Raw genomic sequence first — 20778 nt, 5'->3', positions numbered from 1 at the left:
CAAGCATCAGTTCGAGTGTTCGTCAGGAAGGTAGGAAGTCGAGAAAATAGGGGAAGGGCTTGGATATCACGTCTGAGGATAGCTATCAAGTGGACGATCAACCATGTAAGTGGTTTTCAAAACTCTACTGGGATTTATGTTTGTTCTGATCTGGACAGTGTATGGCGAGTGGTACTGGTTCAGAGGCCCCCTCTTTATGAAGCACAAGCCGAAGAGGTTGGAAATGAATAAGGGGTACATAGAAACTTTTTTGGGACTGGGGGATAGTGATAATTGGTGTGATTTTTGGGAAACAAGTGAGGGAAAGGACAGGTTTTTACGAAATATTGCAAACATGTCGAGTTATGATTGGGGAAATGAGAGAAACGCCTTGATTAAACCGGGGGTGGGGGGATGGTTCGATCGCTCTCACGGGCGCGAGGCGTTGTTGAAGTTGCAGCAAGAGGCATGAGAAACAACCCCCCTGCAACAGTGATAACGAGCTACTAACTTTTGAGAGCAGAGGGTCCGCGAAGTGGATCAAAAAAGGATAATGTTTGTACCCATATATCTACCGCAACATGCCTTTTACATAAAGTAGAACCTGTCTGACAGTGTGGTATAGAGTTATGAGAGACTGCATGATCGGGCACCTAATCGCCCTGATGGCCATCATAGACTTTCAAGAAGCCGGCCATACAAGCGAATTTCTCGCACGGCTGCGGCTCGTGTATTCTCACAAAATGGCATTTGAGGAGCAAGTATGCCAATCCGCCTGCTACCGCAACAAAACTCCTTTACAATGACTAACATTTTTGAAGACAATTATGCCAGACAATCTCTGGATCACAGAATTCAACATCAATTTTATCACAGCCCCATTTCATGCTGATGTGGAGTCGGCCCCCCATCCAAACTATTTCCCGAGGAGACGTGAAAGGTTCCTGAGTATGAACGACGTTGCGCCAGCCCGCATCATGGCCGAGGCTGCCATGGGATTCCGCATTATCGGCGACCTGCATAACCAGTACTGGACATGCTATGTATTTTACGACTTTGGAAGCGAAGAACTTAGGTCGGATGCTAGGACTAAAGTGACACAGAGTGGTTATGGCAAGTCTTCGAGTCAAAGAAAGTGCCTTGAAGGGTTTCTTGTATGCCAGGCTCTCGACCTAGTACTCTCGGAGACCAAGACTATTCTCGATATTATCACTAATTCAATGCGGAGGGACAAAGTAAGTTTATTCATAGGAAAAGAGCTAGCCGTTTTATGCATCTGCTGATGAAATGTTCGAAATAGAAATCGCGCGTAATTTTCAACCCCTTACTCACGGAAGATGACCTCCGTGGGGAGGACTATTTCAGAACCATGAATAAGAATAGCGTATTCTATCCTTGGCTACTTGAGGTTTATGGTGGCCTGCGGGGTAAGTGTAACGAGAGCCGTAACGTTGCGGAGCAATGGATATCAGCAAAAAAGACAAGGGTGTACAAGCCTCTGTGGTGCGAAAAGGACCGTAAGAGCTTTGGGGAAGAGGCTTCGAAGAGCCGAGCGGATGTGAGGGTACGTTGTGCTAAGCTGAAGAAAATGTCGGAGAACTTACAGGAACGGATCGACAGGATTAAGACTCTAAAGGAATCTGTAAGCATCCCACCATGGCTTGACTATGTTTCTTGGAAAGATATGTGTTGATTGCGTGATTAGTTATCCAGTGAGCTAGCACTTCGAGAAGCGAGAACCTCTACACAACTCGCACACTCGGTGAATCTTTTTGCTGTTGTTACAGCCATTTATTTACCCTTAACATTCTCTACCGTACGTCTCCATCCCCTCTCTAAGCTAAGGGCGAGTATATTAATCTGCTGCCCATAGAGTATCGTGGCTATACAAGACTTTTAATTGGTCATCTCCCGCAAAAGCTCTAGTTAGAATCGCGCTCCCCGTCACCTTCGGTACCATAATCCTCCTTATGAATCTTGCCTTCCTCCGCCGTAACATTGCTGCCCTGAAAACCTGGGCCCAGCGCTCAGTCAGCGAGAGAATGGCCCGAGCTCCCAAACCCAAAGGCTCCAGCGAGGAGCACGTCTACCAGGAAAAGCGGCCGGCCTGGAAATACTGGAAAGAGCGGGCCCGCGGCCTCCGGGAAGCGGAAAAGCGCAGCACGCTGCTGGCGGACAACACTACCCATGACAACGAGAGCGACTGGTGGTATTGGTACTTTATGGCAATATTCATCATCATCGTGGTTCCCGTACAAGAGCTAACCTTCATAATTCGCACGCTCCGGTTGCAGAAGATTGAGAATGCTGGTCCCTTGAAAAAGCTTGTGAGGCTTCCATGGGCCCCCATATGGATTCTGCAGCTGGTACTTGTGTACCTGATTATGCTCGCCGGGTATGCCTTTCTCTACTTACTGGGATCTGCTCATCGCGCGGCGGTCTGGTTGTGGACTGGGAATGACATCGCCGAAGTTGAGAGTGCCCCGCCAGAGGGGGTTGAGAAGAGCGTGGTTTCCGAGCTGGAGGGGGATGAAGTGAGCTTGGGGTCTGAGCCAGATAGTACGCAGAAGGACAGAGGGTTGATTGGCTGGTTGAAGAAACCGGCGAAGACTATGCACTTCTATATTATTAAAGAGGCACTTCAGCCCAAAGGGAAGAAAAAGGAATTTGATGAGGAGAAACATGAGGTCACTGTATAGGTTCTGGAGGTTCTTTCCTCTACTTGAAAAATAGGTATCATAATATATGATGATAGTTGGTAGTCTGATATGGGGGGGTTAGTGCTTCGAATTCGTTAGGATTGCTGTGGTAGGACAAGAACCGCTCGTCTCGTTCCTCCTCGACGCCTTTCCTTGTTTTGCGGACCGGTCGGGCATGTTGGGCGACGAGTGATTTCTACGCACTCATACTGTAATGTTTTTTTTACCCTCCAAGTGTACTATTTATTCTCTAGTTTAATAAATTTTATTATCCTTGTCGTCGACCCTGTTTCAACAACATTTGGAGATGTTAATGTGAGCGAGTGATACCAAATGATTTACTATATACCCCGTGGTTAAGTTTTATTTTTTTATTCTCGTTTTATTTACCTACCAGTCCTAAATATCCACTCAGTAGATTTTTGTTTAGCATTGTAGTCCTAATACCAACCCACTCGCACCCCCCCCCAAGAATTTCGAAGCCATCTTAAGTGGCAATACTTCCTTTCGACGATCTTGCGAATTGTAGGGTAGACAATGCGCATAGTTCTCAACCCCCGTTCAGAAGTAAATTCCGCCCAATTACAGCCCCCCAGTCCCACATACCCGAGGGCCCTTTAAACCAATCTTTGGAGACCCTCGCACCCCTGATCACTATGCAAGAAGCTCAGGAAAGACGAGGATCGCAGAGGCTACACTACAGCGCTAAGCCAAATCCTTTCGTCCAATGCCCTTTTCACACAAAAGGTATCCACCCTCACCACCCCTTCTCTCTCATACCATAACGCCAATGAGGATCAGCCGAAATTTTGCGGGAGGAGAAGGCATGAGTGATGTTTTGTGATTACCACCTGACCCATATCTATTCCAAAAACTGGGAGAACTGGCGGAACGGGTGAGATAGGTTAGGGTCTCAATATTGAAACTTGAAAGCGCGTCTTACGTCTAGTAACGAAACCTTTGATGTTTATGCTTGGACTCTAACCTGACTCCGACAATGGCATCTCCGGGCACATTCCACAGTCTAGAAACTGGTACCTGGGTGAAATTAAAGGGGGGGGGTTCGGGTTCCAAGAGAGAAAGCGAGATAGGTCCGGATTGATGATAAGTTTGCACGAGAAGAAGAATAAGCGGTTGTTTGGCAGTACAGTTTTGCATTCCGGTAATTATCAACCACGATTTGGCTCAAAACCTGCTTATTTGGTCTATTTTTAAGAGCCATGTTTGGTAGGTTTACGAGCTTCGTTGCCAAATCATGGCCCGTTCAAGTACGCGAAATGGGAACGTCGAACAGCCCATGAAAGAGAAGAAAAGGGAAAAGGGCATCAGTTATCGTCGTAGAAAATCGTCGTGTTTGTTGTCCGTCTCCTCAAGGAGTCTTGCCCTTGTCTTAGTCTTGTTCCCCCTCTGATATGAATACCTTCTATCTCTAAAAAAAAATATGTTTATATGCGAAAGGGGAACTGCCGCATAAGTATGGGTATCAACAAAATATATAAGCCCAATTTTCTCCTCTACAGTGCGATCGTACTTACGGTTAAACTAAGTTGTAGTACGATTTTGGCGTAAGGTGAAAGTAGTGTTTATTATTTGCGATACCGCTGACAAGTATGAAAGCACCTTTGGTTTTGTATGGGGCTCCATACAAAAAGGTACGTGACACCCAATACCAGGACCTCACGCTTAAATGACATTTGCTCCGCTCCACTACAATATTTAAAAATTCTGTAAAACCCCCCCACGTTATCTGCAAGCTTGCCGGTGCACTGCCCAAATTTGGAAAATTCTCCTTGGTATCGTGCCGTGAGAAGGTGATGAAAGGGGATGCTTTTTGGCGTAAAAATGGCACGGGATGAAAAGTTTTTAATAAAAGCTAAAGGAAGCACGAAAGAATGAAGTAGTGAGGGTGGAATCACGATAGACGATAAGTAGAGGTGAACACAGAAGGAGGGAAAATCTATGGCTGACTATAAACCTCCTAGCTAAGGACAGGACCGGAGATATACCACCTCCCAAACTCCAAAAACTCAACGAACTCCAAAGAAACACACCAAGCTAACAAACCATGATTTCAAACAATCTAGAACCATCCTGATATCTCACGATCCACTATGATCCCTCAAGCCTCTGCCCTATACGAACTACCCTATGCCTAATAGCATAGGGTGTGAAAGAAATGACAAAAGCCAAAAACCTATATCCTATGCCTAGTGCCATAGGACGCGAAAGAAACAATCTCTTGCCTCATGCCTGATCACCGCACACCTCAACAACACATGCCCGATGACCTCCTATCCACCTAATCGCATACCCGAACCATATCCACCAAACTACATGGCCTATAGGTAATCCAACAGTTTTGACCTAGAACTATATTATAGTCTCTTCCACCCTTAGCTTTCCGCGCCTGCAGTTGCGGGTTCTAAAGATTGTTGAACAAGGACCTGTAGGTATCATGCGTGAGGCGGGGAGGCTGCATTGGTGAAGGATGGGCTCCTGAATAGATGTTAAGAGCTGTGTGCATTATGAATTGTAGGAAGGTAGGGGGGGGAAATTACGACTTGGGTATGCCTAGAGAGTTTTGACGGTGAGGTCTAAAGTTAGTTAGTGTTAGAGCCATGGCGGAGGTTGTTGCATGCTCTCATAGCGATGACCTAGGATTAGACAAATAGATATGTAGAGATAGGAAGTAGATGAAAGGATAATATACATAAAATAAATGCTAATTTTATGTAGATCGAATATCATATGCTATCACTCGTTTACACAGGAATTTCCAAACAAATAGTACATCGAAAGAAAGAAAATGTTACTATGCTGGTAAGTTGAAGTCACTTATGGTCCACCATGCCCGGTTAGCCCACGAGAATGAAGCCCAATCACTCCTCGCCCCCCCCCGTCCGGGAGAAACGAGACAGACGGATCTTGTCCAAGTATAGCAAATCAAAAACAATAAAGCTTTCCCAATCTTTATTGAGCTCACAACCAGACTTCCAACCACACGTTTCTTAAGCAGAGGTAGATACCTCCGTAATCCCCACGGCAGTCCCCTGTTTCTCCTCATCGAATTTCTGTTCCTTCTCAGGACGGAAGGCCTCTGAAACTATAAGAAGCTTCATGGTCTTCGCCGGTTTCATCAACCAGCCGACTAGCCCTCTATCATTCCGCGTGCTAGCCGGCTTGGAACGCAAACTCCCGCCACTCCCAGCCCACAACCAGACCGCTGTGAGATTGATCAATCCCAGCAAGGAGAGGAAAGCATACCAGGCGAGCATGATCGCGTACACAATCGCCAGCTGCAGAACCCATATGGGACTCCAGGGAATCCTCAAAATCTTCTTCAAGGGGCCCGAATTCTCGATCTTCCGGAATCGGAGCGTGCGGATTATGAATGTTAGCTCTTGTACGGGAACCACGATGATGATGAATATCACAATGAAGTACCAGTGCCACCAGTCACTCGTGTTATCGTGAATATCGTTGTCCGTGAGCAGTGTACTTCGCTTTTCCGCTTCGTGGAGCCTCCTGGCCCGCTCTTTCCAGCATTCCCAGACTAGCTGATTTTCTGGATAGGTGGGCTCCTTGCGGGGGCCTTTGAACTCGGATTCTCCGGCCATTCTCTGGCGGATTGAGCGCTGGGCCCATCTTTTTAGGGCAGCAAGTTTACGTCGGAGGAAAGTGAGGTTCATCAAGAAAATTACTGTGCCAAAAGTGACGGCGAGCGTGATTCGGACGAGTGCTTTTGCTGGAGATGGCCAATGAAAGTCTTGTATAGCCACAATACTCTATAAGTACCAGGTCAATATACTTGCCATTGACTAATGGGAGGGGGTAGATATGTACGGTAGAGAACGTTAAGGGCAAATAGATAGTTGTAACAACAGCGAAAAGATTCACAGTGTACGCGAGTTGTGTGGAGGTTCTCGCTTCTCGAAGCTGTAGCTCGCTGGACAGCTAATCTCACCATCAGCATACTTTTTCACACGCAAGACCGCCAAGCAGTGGTGGGGTGTTTACAGATTCCTTAAGAGTCTTAATCCGGTCTATCCGTTCCTTCAAGTCATCCGCCATTTTCCCCAGCTCAGAACAGCAAGCCTTCACATTCGCTCGGTTCTTCGCAACCTCTTTCCCGAAGTCCCTTTGATCCTTTTCGGACCACCGAGGCTTGTACTCCGGTGACTTTTCTGGTGATACCCACTGCTTTGCAACGCTTTGGCTCTGGATACACTTATCTCGTAGAGAACCATAAACCTCAAGTAGCCAGGGATATAATACACTATTCTTGTTTATGGTTTTGGAATAGTTCTCCCCTCTGAGGTCATCTTCCGTGAATAATGGGTTGAAAAGTACTTGCGATTTCTGCTTCGAATAGACATTTCATCAGCATATGCATAACACCGTTAGCACTTTTCCCATCAATAAACCTACTTTGCCCCCCCCCGCAAACCCATTGACAATATCGAGGATAACCTTCGTCTCGGAGAGTACCAGATCGAGAGCCTGGAACACAAGAAACCCCTCAAGACACTTTCTTTGGCTTGGAGAATTACCATAATCCCTCCGCGCCACTTGAGTCCTAGAATGCGAGATGAGTTCTTGGCCCCCGAAGTCGTAAAACACATAGCATGTCCAGCACCGGTCATGCAAGTCACCGATAATGCGGAAGCCCATGGCGGCCTCGGCCATGATGCGGCCTTGCACAAAGTCGTTCATACTGAGGAACTTTGCCCGTCTCCTCGGAAAGTAATTTGGTTGGAGGGGCGCCTCCACATCAGCATGAAAGGGAGCTGTGATAAAATTGATGTTGAATTCTGTAATCCAGAGATTGTCTGGCATGATTGTCTTCCAAGATATTAGCAATTGTAAGGGGAGTTTTATCGAGGGAGCGGGCGGATTGACATACCTGCTCTTCAAATCTCATTTTGTGAGAATCCATAAGGCGCAGCCTCGAGAGAAATTCACTTATATGGCCGGCTTCCTGAAAATCTAGGTTGGCCATAAGGGAAATTAGATGCTCAATCATGCAGTCCCCCAGGACTCTATACTAGACTGTCAGAGTGAGTTCTGGTTTGGATATAGAGTGTGTGGAGGTAAGTTAGAAGGGTACAAACATGATCCTTTTTTTATCTCCTTTGCGATCCCTCTGCCCCCAAAGAGTTAGTAACCCGATGCGAATACTGCAGGGAGGTTGTCTCTCATACTTGCCCCTGCAACCTCGATAACGCCTCACCCCCGCGAAAGAAATCGGGTGCTATCTTTCTATATGGTTGAATTAAGATATTTTTTCCACCCCCCCAGTCATAATGGGACATATCTGCCATACTCTCCAAAAACTTTTCTTTCCCCTCGCTAGTTTCCCAAAAGCAACACCAACTGCCCCAACTATCTTCCAACCCAAAAAGATATTCCTGCTGCAAATATGCCCCTATGAATTCTTTATCTATTTGGAATTCCATCGGCTTATGCTTCATAAAGAGAGGCTCTCTGAACCAATACCACTCTCCATACGCTGTTCCTATCAGAACAAATACAGCATCCCCGGGGGACTTTGAAAACCACTTACAAGGTGGATCGTTCACTTGACGACGGTCCTCGGCGGTGATATCCAAGCCCTTCCCTTCCTTCCCTGACTTTCTTCCTTCCTGACCAACACTCGCAGTAATTTTTGTCTTAGAATGAGTGCCGACGCTCATTGTGCTTTCCTGCTGGGGAGTGGTTCTTGGTGCCCCGCCGGCATAGCTAGGAGGATCTGTGATCCTTTAGTTAGAGACGTTAGTTCCTGGTTAAAAACATCTGAATAGTTGTCGAGGAGACTGGTGGTTTAGCTTACTTTGGAATTCTGAACTGAGGGTACGTTAACTCAGTATGATCTGCATTGAGAACATATGTAACTATCTCCCAAGCTGTGGTACAAGGACAATGGGAACAAGGGGTAACCGTGCTGCTAGCAAAAAGCCCAACTGAGTAAGCTCTTGCCTCCAAACTCTCCCGCAACTCCTGACGGCTATCTCTGTCAACCGCAAGCTGGAAACGCATAAAGGATTGCCAAGTGTTTGGTGTTTGTGCCTTGGCAGAGTCACTGGATGCATTGCAGTATGCGAGTGTCTGCGTCCATGCAGATATCGGCTTATTGTTGTCGTCAAAGAAGAAGTCCTCGACAAATGATGGAATAGCGATAATGCAATCCCATTTCTCCTGAAAGGGTTCTCTAATATGCCCTTTAATTTTCGAAACCAAGCGATCTGGGAAAGAGGTTTGACTCGTGTCAGTACAAGGGAGGCGGAAAGCCTCAATCGTCCGATCTCTGATTGCTTTGTCGTCTAAGCTTTGGTGAGCCATCCATTCACTCCAGTCTCGGTCGCCGGAAACCAAGTCAAGTAGCCTGTTCGCAGACCTAACGGCCCGCCAGACAAGCACTTGCGTCGTGATATCATAAACATAGATACCTTGTCCACCGAAGCCACAATTCTCATAATTTCGCAAACTTAGAAATCGGGCATAGGGCAATGGGAATTCCCCCAGGCCCTCTAACCGATCTGGCCATAGCTGAGATTCTCGATGCTTGCTCATCTCGATAGGCTCCCAAACTAGCTTTAGAAAAGCCTCCACCATTCGAGTAATCAGAGGCTTTTCATCGGGATAGTTGGTCAAGCACACATCCAACAGAACAAGGAATCTGCAGCAATTCTGGAACCTATCTTCGTACTTAGATAGTTCTGGCTCAGCAGGCCTCGCAGCGGGAGGATCAATAGGCTCTTGGCTTTTTCCTAGGTACGATACGCTTGCTTTCTTAAGGAAGCTAGTGGATCCTGGGGTCCCTAAAGGTAACGATGAACCTGTTTTAGGATCCCTTGTGTCTACCTTCGTTGTAGGAACCTCGGCTAGTGTTGCCGGATCCGCGACTCCAGACACAGAGGATTCCCCTCTGGGCGCGCGGGGGACATCTCTCTCTCCCTCTCCCTTTACCTCCCCCACAAGCCTCCCATCCCCATCTCCCGCCAGTGGTGCTAACTCCCCAGACCAATGTAAAAGAACTGTCTCCAGAATGCCGTTTGGTCCGACATGTCGTAGTAGCCAAACAAAGTATCCAAAAATTACCTCCCGAATTCTGTTCCGATAATGCAACTTCGTTTCTTGATCCGCCGTATTCTGCTGTTGCAGTACCTTAACAATTTCGAGGAGGTAAAAGGCCTGATCCCTGCGTCCTTTTAGGCGTTTTCCTAACCTACTGAGAGGGGGCTCATAGAAACTTACAGTGAACTACTCCATGTCTGGTACGTATTTATCAGATCATGATTGTGCAGAACATAAGGCGGATAGGTTTCGCCATCCACTCGAGGCAGTGGCATGGCGTGCGATAGTATAGTCTCAAGATTTCGCCTAAAAATAAATGACCATGATTTTGTCTTGAAGTTCCACCACTGGTCACCAGATAATGTTAAGCGAGGAGATATATCGAAATACTGTGGCGGGATATTGGGAACGTTTTCGTGATCCAATTTAAATACCGTGGTAAATTTCGCCCTTGCCCTCGATTTCAATATGAAATTCTCGCGGTGCGGTACTAGATCGTCCGAAAGAATGTTGATGCCGCCCCATGGGAGTCTCAATGACTTTGGTTTACCACCTTCGAATAAGCTTGCCGTGGCATAATATTTCCCGCGCCTAATAATCCAGTGGGATCTTGGGGCTTCTGAGACTGGCTCTACAAATTGCTCGGGAGAATCCCCCTCCCCGCCCTTTGGTTGGGTCATGTACCCATGAGCTATCCTAATTCCGGTGCTGAACTCAAATTCCAGATTGAGCTCGGTTTCCTCGCTAGATTCCGAAGTCAAGCACATATCTTGAATAATCTCGCCATCCCGGATATAATGCTGTAGGACGACCTTGACTTTCCCCTCCACGGTGTAGCGTACCTCTGGCCACCTATCATTCCTGTAGTAATGTTCGATTTTTGAGATGTTGGTATTACGTGAGAATCGAAGTCCGAGCCCCTGATTCTTCATGCTAAGTGTATTGAATTTATCGTGTCTTCGTGGATATGCAGGGCAATCGTCAAAGCTCGATACGCTGGGCTTCCACTCTGGATTATCTGGCTCCCAGCCTAGGGTTCTCCTTTCGTTTTCTGAAAGCTCCTCCCTTCCCACTCTGTCTTCCTCCTCTTCTTGTTCGGGTCCGTGGGACGTCTGCGCTAACGGAATATGTTCGAGTCGAAAGATATTTCGCGGCTCTACCGAGATATAATTCCAGCTTTCAGGGTCACCACCACCCACCACTAACTTACTAAACTGCAAAAATTGGCCCCATTTGTTGAGGGCCGCGTTAATGCCACCTTCTGCGAAATCGAGATATCGAAATAGTTTCTCCTCCGTGTCTAGTTTTGAGAGCCCAATCGGCTGCCTTGGCGGGTCATGCTGTTCACCATGAGGTTGATCTTCGGCGTGTATGTTAATACCATAGAGCTTTCAAATAAGTCGCAACCAGGGTGGCCTACCTTGAGATGTCGATTTTGCGGGAGGATCTATTGGTACATGTGTTAAGGGGGGCGGTTGTGAGTCCATTTTGAATTTTCACAGAATGTACATCTGCTTGATCAAACGTATCCGAATATTTAGAATTGGGGTGCGAATACCTGTAGTGAAATACTAAAATATTCATAGTAAGGTTTTCGCGGGCACCCATTTCAGATATCTATATATACCGTGTTAGTTGAGGGATTTGCCTGACAGGTCCGACTGTTCCAGCCTCTGGGGTACTCCATATCCGGCAGCACAGCTAGGTGTCTCCACAAAAATCGGAAAGACCAATATGGAAATCCCAAATCGGGATTGTTGGTCCAAGAACTTGTAGTGAGTCGAAAAAGAAAAAAAAGAATCCAGTGAAACCAATGACTGAACATTTGGGCGCTGGAACAAACCCACTCATTTTTTTAATTTTTATTTTGGTTATTTGCAATCCACACTTTGATTGTTCGAGCGGTCCGATGTGCACAGTGTTCCCAACCGTCCGGGGCGCCCTGCAGGGCCCTGGCGGGCTGTAGTCCCGGGCGTCCCGGGCAGGGTGGGTGAGGATGGCAGGGTATGGCGTCCGTCTTTCGTAAAGACGGCCGTCCAAGGGGTTGACGCCCGGACCCCGCAGACTTAGAACAAATGCCATCTTCCGGCGGTTATCTGCAGGGCCCGGTTAATACCTACAGGGCCCGGCCATTACCTCATGTATAATTCCCAAAACAACAGTTCCAAGGTTTTCCTAACTGGCTATTGGAATACATTTACCAACTGATTTTCTCTTCAGTCTTCTGGTTGGTGTTGTGGAGGCCTTCGGGGTTTGTGTGGAAAGGAGGAAAGTGAGCCTGGGTCAGGGAAAAAAGCTTCGGCTATGATGGATAATGATGATAGTCAAAATACCGCCCGATTAAGGTACAGTTCACTGCCATATTAGGACTAGCTATCCTAGTTCGCCCTAAGAACCAGGTTGCTTCTAATGCGGAGAGGCTTGCAAAATATTTGTGTCTCACCTGAGAGGAGGAGGTAATATCGTATGCCGCGGTAAGTGTACAGTACCGTATGGATATGCCACGAAATTGGCAGGCTGTTGCCTATCCTTGGCGGGAAAAAAACAAATGCAAAAGAATGAGATGTGTTGATGTGATACGGTATCTGATTGTTAATTTATAGGTGCAGCTCTACCGTCGAGTAGATATGAAAGTGGGATCTTATTGCCTGGCAAGAACAGCCTAGGTCCACCAGTAATGAGAAAACCAATCCAGTATCATATCGTATCGGTAAATCCCGTGCCTTCAGTGCAAGATCCCTTTTGGACATCTTACCATGCACTTGGAGGTAAACCCTTTCAGATGCCATGGACCGTGAAATACCATCATCTAAAGAGTGAATCTTTCGCAAAGACATGTCTCAATTGTAGCCAACAAAGATTTTTTTACACACTTCCACTCGCCTTTTTTTCCCCTCGAAAAATGACTGAGAAAATCAAGAATTTACTTGATCGTTCTGGTGTCTTTCCAAAATTTCTTGCAATGTTTTGACATTAACTACAGGCAATCCTCGCTCAATTCCTGCTATCCCATGTGAAATGCTGTGAATCTAAAAATTTCTCTAACAAAACCTGACCAGTTGTTGTTGATCACTTGTTGCGTCGGACAGACTATTTTGGAGTTTGGTGATCTGAGATATCGTATAATAGCTTGGTCCGACTGTGAAAGCTCCGAGCCAGATTGAGTACGATTTGATACAAGTACCGTGAAACTCACGTGACTATGGTGGTACAAGTACCGTACCATAACTCGCGGCGCGTTCACATAAGCACTGACGCGCCTCTAAATGCTTATGTCGCGAGGTTGAAGAAATCTCTCCCTCCGCGCATAATCACCGGACGAAAAACCATGACTCCAATCTGGAGACCTGAGAACCCCGGAAGAGTCAAACCCTCGACAAAACTAGTGTATTGAAGACCTGGAAGCCTAGTTCAATCTCTAGTATCTACTCACCCCCACAACCTATCCTTCGGACAGCTAGGTCCCTTCTTCGCGGCACTCCAACTCTCCCATTTTCCACAACCTAGAGTACTGTACCGGTATGCACTTTACGCACATCACAACAAATCGCACACCAGATCGCATACCGGTGCTCACCCATCTCCAACCGTACCCTCTCAAGCACCCCATTCGGCGCCCGAATCTAAATAGCCCTATTGTATTACTTTATCCTCTACCAACGCCCCACGTATCACTACATTCCTGGGAGTTCGATGCGGTACTACTACCAAGGAGCTTCCTTCCTCCGCCCTTCTCCTACCCCGCTGCGCGCAGGAGAAACTGCAGTGGAGGGAGCGGATCAGTGGGGGTTGATTGAGGATAATGTGTATCGTACAGTACATAAGTCTTCCGATGGGTCCAGGATTCGTTGGGTTAACCCAGGTCCTTTGTTGGGGGGGGGGTCGTGTTCATTTGGTTGGGTTGTGAGTTCTTCCTCGGTTGGGTTAGGTTTAAGAATGTTCAACCCGAGTTGCCCACCAAACCCAACAAATTTTTCTCCTACTTGAGCCGTCTTCTCCTACCCGACAGCCCGAGCCCACGGAACCTGTAAACCCTATTCACGGGGCGCCGGAAGATTGTCCAAAGTTTTCATATTTTATACGATATGCTAAATTCTAGAGTTTTCATATTGTATCCAACTATTATGATATTCGTTTCTAGTACTTCCAGAAATTAGTACCGGATAACGGAAATGCAATTGGCGAATTTAGCCTTCCCTTATATCAACCAGGGTTTCTACTTGAATATTCTTCTCATATAAAAAGACTTGACTGACAGAATCGGACATACTAAGTTAGGAATAGATTGGCGCGGATCTGATTTTAGTTTCAAATAGTAGTTGATTTTTTAGCATACATGGGCAAGGAAGGTGCCCCTAATCTATATTATTACTACTTCTTAACATTTTATTTGCTATGTATGTATTAGTTATCAATTAAGGGCCTGTTTGGATACAAATGTGCCGTTCCGTTGTTTTTTCCCTACAAAGTAACCGCTTCGAATTGGCTGGGCTAGCGTTTTTACGTAGTTAATCAATGTAATTTATATGATTTACTAGCTTTTTATATGTGGCTCAATAGAAGCATGCGACGCTCGATACCCCACTCTCAAATGACATTTCCGCCACTACTTTGTAGTGTCTGAAAACTATTTGATATCTACCCCACACCGTTTGCAGGCTTACCAATTCACTGCGAAATTTTATATGATTTTCACTGGCATTGCGCTGCGATAGAGGGTGGTGAGGGTGGGTACTTTTTGGCGCAAACAGCGCACCGCACCAAAGGCCTTCGCCCAGCACTGTAGTATAATCTCTTCCATCCTCAGCTTTCCTACGCCTTTTACATAGTGCTACGATGCATGCGATTTCTAGAGTTTTTTTCAGGAGGCCCCCAGGCACGTGGGGCTAGGGAGCTGCATTGGCCGATGCACTCCTGAATAGAAGATGGGTGCTGTGTGCATTGCGCATTGTGGTGCGTAGGGGGGGGGTTATTACGGGTTGGGTCGGCTTTGGGAGTTTTGATACGAGTTGGTTGGTATGGGCACTATAGCGGAGGATGTTCCCTAGACTCAGAGCAATCATCTACGATTGAGCGAGCGGAGACCTAGGACTGGTAAGTAAAGGAAAGGAGAATATAAAATAGAGTTTCTCAATTTTTGGTTCATCATAAGTCATTTGGTGCCACTCTTACAAAGAAACCGCCAAAAAAAACAACTAGAACGTCAAAATATAATAGAACCCTATTGCGAGAATGAGCAGAAATTGCTTGTCGTCTGGCATGTCTGACAAGTCCACAAAATAAAGCCCAATCTCCTCCCCCCCTCACCCCCTATCGAGAGTAAAGTGGGTGGGTAGCTCTTGTCCAACAATAACAAATTCAAAGCACTAAACCCCCTCCAAATCCAGACATTCAACAGCCTACTTATTAGGTAGAGTGATGGGCTTCCGTATTTTCCATAGGCGCCACCTTGTTCTCCTCATCGAGTTTCTTTTCCCCCACCCTGAACCCGAGTGCCCCTGCAACCTTGGAGAGCCCCATTTTCTCCGCCGGTTCCAGCAACCAGTCAACCAACCCTCTATCTTCGTTTGCGCTATTCGGCTCGGGCATCAAGCTCCCTTCGTTCTCCGGTCCGGCGTTCTCACCTTCGGTGATGCCATGCCCAGTCCATAGCCAAACAGCCGTGAGATGGACTAACCCCACCAAGGTGAGGATAGCATACCCGGCGAGTATGATCAAGTACACGAGGGCTAGCTGCGGAACCCATATGAGGGCCCCGGGAAGCCTCACAAGCTTTTTCAAGGGGCCAGCATTCTCGATCTTCTGCAGCCGGACCGTGCGGATTATGAAGGTTAGCTCCCGTACGGGAACCACGACGATTACGAATATCGCCAGGAAGTACCAATACCACCAGTCACTCTCGTTGCCGTGAATATCGTTGTCGGAGAGCAACATACTGCGCTTTTCCGCTTTGTGGAGGCTGTGTGCCCGGTCTTTCCAGTATTTCCAGGTCGGCTGCTCCTCTTGGTGGACAGGTTTCTTTCTAGTGCCTCTAAGCTCGGGGGTTCCGGCCATACTCTGGCAGGTTAATGGCTTGAGCAGCGCGCTGAGTTTTACCGCTTCGTAGAGGCTGCGAGCCTGCTCTTGCCAGTATTTCCAGGAGGGCCACTTTTCCCGGTGGACGGGGTTCTCGCAAGGGCATCCGGGCTCGGGGGCTCCCGCCATTCTCTCGCGGATTGAGCGCTGGGTCCATCTTTTTAGGGCTTTGAAGCTGCGGCGGAGGAAGGCGAGATTCATAAGGAGGATTAAGGTACCGAAGGTGACGGCGAGAGAGATTCTGATGAGAGATTTTGCTGGAGATGACCAATTAAGGCTTTGTATAGCTACGATGCTCTATGGGTACCAGATCAAAATACTAGCCGTTGGCTAATGAGAGGGGGTAGAAACGTACGGTAGAGAATGTTAAAGGCAGATAAATAGTTGTAACAACAGCAAAAAGATTCACTTTGTGAGCGAGTTGTGTCGGGGTTCTCGCTTCTCGAAGCTGTGGCTCGCTGGACAGCTAATCTCACCATCAGCACACCTCACCTTAAGAAACACTGTCAAGCCATAGGGTGATGTTTACAGATTTCTTAAGAGTTTTAATTCGGTCAATCCGCTTCTGTAGGTTCCTCGCCATTTTCTCCAACTCGACACAGAGTACCTTCACTTTCGCTCGATTCACAGAAATCTCTTTCCAATGCCTCTTCTGGTCCTCCGCGGACCACCGTGGCTTATGATTTCGTCCCGCTTCTGCCGATAACCACAACACCGCAACCTTACGGCTCCCCTTACACTTATCTAACAGAGCGCCATAAACGTCAAGCAGCCACGGATAGAATACACTGTTCTTGTTCATTGTTTTGAAATAGTTCTCCCCTCTGAGGTCATTTTCCGTGAGGACCGGACTGAAAAGTGCTTGCAGTTTCTGCTTCGAACAAACATTTCATCAGCATATGCGCAACACAGTTACCACGTTTCCTATTAATAAACCCACATTGTCCTCCCCCATAGACTTAGAAATAGTGTCGAGGACAGTATTGGTCTCCCGGAGCACTAGATCGAGAGCCTGGCCCACAAGAAACCCCTCAAGGCACTTTCTTTGTCTCGGAGTCCCACAAGATTTGATCCCCTCCAATTGAGTCCAAGTATCCGTGATGAGCTCTTTGTTATAAAACACATAGCACGTCCAGTACCGGTCATGTAGGTCACCGATAAATCGGAACCCCATGGAAGCCTCGACCATGATGCGGTCTGGTGTAACATCGTTTATACTCAGGAACTTTGCCCGTCTCCTCGGGAAGTAGTTGGGTGGGAGTGGCGACTCCACGTCTTGCAGAGATGGGGCTGTTATGAAATTGATGTTGAATTCTGTAATCCAGAGATTGTCTGGCAAAATGGTCTTCAAAGATGTTAGCCATTGTAAGGGAATTTTGTGAGGGAGCAGGCGGATTGACATACCTTCTCTTCAAATCTCATTTCATGAGAATCCATGAGGGGCAGAAACGAGAGAAATTCGTATATATGACCGGCTTCTTGACAATCCAGGTGGGCCATCAGGAAGATCAGATGCTCGATCGCGCAGTCCTCCATTATTCTAGATTAAACTGTTAGACGCGGTTCTCGTCTCCATATAAATCATGTACAGGTAGATAGATGGGTATAAACATTATTCTTTTCTTAATTCCTTCGCGATCCCTCTGCCCTCAAAAAGTCAGTAAATTCGATATCGCTACTATATAGAGGCTGTTTCACATACTTGCGCCCGCAAATTTAGTAACGCCTTTCTCCCTTTAAAGAGATCGAGCGGTCTCTTTCTAGACGGTTGAATTAAGGTGTTTTTGTCATCCCCCCAGCCATATTTCGAAGGAATACTCTTTATACTGTCCAAAAACTTCTCTTTTTCCTCATCAGTTTCCCAAAAGCAATACAAATTACCCCATTCTCCCAGCGCAAAATTGAGTCCCGGGTCCAAAAACTTTTGTATGAATTCCATATTTATTTCGAACTTCTCTGGTTTGTACTTCATAAAGGGCGGGTCTCTGAACCAGTACCACTCGCCATACGCTGTTCCGATCAGAATAAACATAGTATGCACGGGGGTTTTGAAGCCACTTACACGGTGGATCATTCACTTGTCGGCGGTCCTCAGTGGTGATATCCAAGCACTTCCCCTTCTTTCCCGACTCCCTCCGGCTCTGGCTGACACTCGAACTAGCATTTTCGCCAGTGGTTGTACCAGCATTCGTTAGGCCTCCCTGTGGGAGCATGGGTCCCTGCGCCCCATCAGTACGAGTAGGAGTATGCGTAGTCCTTTAGTTGGAAACGTTAGTTTGCTATTAAAACCCTCTCAATCCTTTGTCATAGAAACTGGTGATCGCGCTTACTTTGGAGTTCTGAACTGAGGATACGTTAACTCAGTATAATCCGCATTGAGAAGGTGCGTGACTACGTCCCAAGCTGTTGTGCGAGGACAATGGGAACCAAGGGTAACCGTGTCGCCAGGAAAAAGCCCAACTGAATAAGCTCTTGCCTCCAAACTCTCCCGCAACTCCTGACGACGCACTTTGTCAAACGCAAGCTGGTAGTGCATAAAGGATTCCCAGATGTCCCATGTTTGTGCCTTGGTAGAGTCGCTGAGTGTATCGCAGTATTTGAGTGTCTCTGTCCAGGCACATATCGGCTTACTGTTGTCGTCGAAGAAGAAATCGTCGACAAGTGATGGAATGGCAATAGTACAAGCCTGTTTCTCTAGAAAGGGCTCTCTAACATGGCCTCTAATTTTCGAGATAAAACGCCCCCGGGAAGAGCTTTGACCGGTGTCTTTGCCAGGGGGGCTGAAAGCCTGTATCGTCTGATCCCTAATTGCTTTGTGGTCTAAGCTTTGGTCATCCATCCATGTTTTCCAGTTTTGATTTGCATGAACTAATCTAAGAAGCTTATTCGTAGACCTAACGGCCCGCCAGACAACCACTTGTATCGTGATGTCATAGACAAAGTTGCCCTGTCCACCGTAGACACAAACCTTATGATCTGGCAACCCCAGGAATCGGGCGTACGGCGGTAGGAATTCCCCCGGGGGTTCTAACCGATCCGGCCATAGATGAGATCCTCGATGCTTGCTCATCTCGATTGGCACCCAGGTTAGCTTTAGGAAAGTTTCCACCATCTGAGTGATCAGAGGCTTTTCACGTGGATAGTTGGTCAAGCACTTATCCAGCAAAACAAGAAACCGGCAACAATCCTCGAGGTCCTCGTACTTAAAGAGCTCTGGCTCAACAGGCCTCATACGTCCAGGATAAATGGACTCTCCAGTTTTTCCCGGATAAGATGTACCTTTTTCCTCAATGCCACTGGTAGATCCCTGAGACCCTACAGAAAACAATGAGTCCGTGTTAGGGTCCGCTAAATCCATCTCCGCTGCATGCTTCCAGGGCCGATATGGGGAAACCGTCTCAGGGCCGTCTCGTTTGGCTAGTCCAAGCAGCAAAACAAAGCATCCGAAAATTACCTTCCGAATTCTCTCACGATAATGGTGCTTTGTTTCATCGTCCGCCGAATCCTGCTGTTGGAGTACCTTGTCGATTTCGAGCAGGTAAAAAGCCTGGTTCCTACATATTATTAGGAATTTTCAAGCTAACTAGTAGTAACATGGGGGGTCGTTAGGGGCTTACAGAAAGACAGGCCATGTCAAATACATATTGGCCAGATCATGGTTGTGCGGAAGGTAGGGCTGATAGGTATTGCGATCGACCCAAGGTAGCGGAATAGCGTGCGAGAGTATGGTCTCAAGGCTTCGTCTGAAAATAAAAGACCATGATTTTGTCTTGAAGTTCCACCACCGGATGTTTGGAATGAATAATTTTAAATCAGGAGATATATCGAAATATTGTGGTGGGATATCGGGAACGTTTTCGTGATCCAATTTGAATACCGAGGTAAATTTCACCTTTCTCTTCGGTTTCAACACGAAAGGCTCACAATGCCTTACTGGATCGTCCGAAAGAATTTCGATGTGATATTTGGCCATGCCGTTTGGTTTACCGTCCCCGAGGAGGCTAAACGGCTTCGGTTTACCATCTTCGAATAGAGTTGCCGTCACGCAATATTCGCCGCTCGAAATCCTCCAGTGGGATCCTGGGGCATCTGGCACTGGCTCTAGTAAATGGTCGGGAGCATCCCCGTTCCGGCCCTCTGGTTGGTTCGTGTCCTGAGGAGCTATCCTAATCCCAATGCTAAATTCAAATTCCAGACTAAGTTCAGTTTCCTCGTCAGATTCTGAAGTCAAGCACATATCTTGGATAATTTCACCATCCCTGATGTAATGCTGTAGGACGACCTTAACTTTCCCCTCAACGGTGTAGCGTATCTCCGGCCATATATCGTTCCTGTAGTAGTGTTCGAGTTGTGTGATGTTTGTATCCGGCGAGAACCGAAGTCCGAGTCCCTCATTCTTCATGCAAAGTTCATTGAATTTATCGTGTCTTCGTGGATACACAGGGTTAGCGCTATAGAACCCAGCACTGGCCTCCCACTCCGGGTTATCCGGTTCCCAGCCTAAGGATATCCTCCGTTTGGTTTTCGGATCCCCCTCCGTTTCCTCCTTGTCTTCCTCCTCCTGTTCCAGTTCGTGAGATCTCCGCTCTGGCGCAATATGTTCGAGTCGAAAAATATTTCGGGGCTCCACCGAGATATAATTCCAGCTATCAGGGTCACCATCATCCACCACTAATCTACTAAGCTGTAAAAACTGGCCCCATTTGTTGAGGGCAGCGTTAGTTCCACCTTCTGCGAAATCGAGATATCGAAATGGTTTCTCATTGGTGTCTAGACTTGAGAGCCCGATGGGTTGCTTTGGTGACGCGGCCTGCTCACCCTGCGATTGATCTTCGGTACCTATGTTAATAGAGCCCACAAATGAGTAATAGCTAGAATAGCTTACTTTGAGATGTTGATGCTGTGGGAGACTCTATTGCTCCGTGTATTGAGGGAGGTGGTGATAAGGCCA

Source organism: Tuber melanosporum (assembly GCF_000151645.1).
Source record: "Tuber melanosporum whole genome shotgun sequence assembly, scaffold_22, strain Mel28".
NCBI classification, from domain to species: Eukaryota; Fungi; Ascomycota; class Pezizomycetes; order Pezizales; family Tuberaceae; genus Tuber; species Tuber melanosporum.
This window is presented reverse-complemented; position numbering follows the sequence as displayed.